Source organism: Teleopsis dalmanni, chromosome X, assembly GCF_002237135.1.
Source record: "Teleopsis dalmanni isolate 2A chromosome X, ASM223713v2, whole genome shotgun sequence".
NCBI classification, from domain to species: Eukaryota; Metazoa; Arthropoda; class Insecta; order Diptera; family Diopsidae; genus Teleopsis; species Teleopsis dalmanni.
Genome location: NC_051848.1, coordinates 20,554,228 through 20,555,244, shown reverse-complemented (window position 1 = coordinate 20,555,244; position 1,017 = coordinate 20,554,228).

The window sequence follows — 1,017 nt, the reverse complement described above, 5'->3', positions numbered from 1 at the left end:
ATTTTATCATTATCAATTTTTTATTATCAATATATCATTATCATATATATATGTATTCATTATCATATATATATTATATTATTATCATCTGATCACTATCCTTACATTATTATCATTATATCGTAATCATTATATCATTATTATTATATTAGTATCATTATATCATTATCATTATATCACTATAATTATGTCGTTATTATTGTACCATTAACAATATATCATTCTCATTTTATCATCATTGATATATTATTAATATATTATATAGAACATTATTATTATGTTATTAGCATGACGTCGTTACCATTATATCATTAATATTATATTATTATTAGTATTGCATTATAATCACGTCATTATCAATGCATCGTTATCGCTCATTAACATTATCAATATATTATTGTTAGTATTTCATTATTTTATATCGTTACTTTCATATCACTGGCATTATATTATTATCATCATATCATTGTCATATCATTTTTATAGTATTAGCAAAGGCAAAGACAAAGGAGATCCATTTGGGCATTCAAATAATAGCTCAATATAATAATTAGAGGTCTGGAGGGGCAGAAGATATTAGAAGATATTAACATCTTTGAATGCCACTTTTTGAAAACCAACCAGCAATTTGATCAAAATTCGACTGCCAGCAGACCAGAAGAACATCTATAATGTCTCCAGCATTTGCCATTTGAAGGTGATAGTAGAAGTCCAGTTCTCTCTAAAAGGTCCCCACAATGTCATAATTGTCAGCAGTTCGGGCATGTCGCCACTAACTGCAGAGCCGGACCCAAGTGTGTTAAGTGCGAGGGCTCGCACCATCGCCAACAATGCACAAAACCACGCGATACTGCTCCGATTTGCTCGGACTGTGGTGGCGGCCACCCAGCCAACTACAAAGGATGCCCTTGCGTTCCTCAAAACCTGAAGAAAAATAATGTTTCCACACTAATCTCACCTGTCAGCTCCAAAGTGCAGCCATCATAGTTGTATGCCGATGCTATGAAGAAAGGAAGC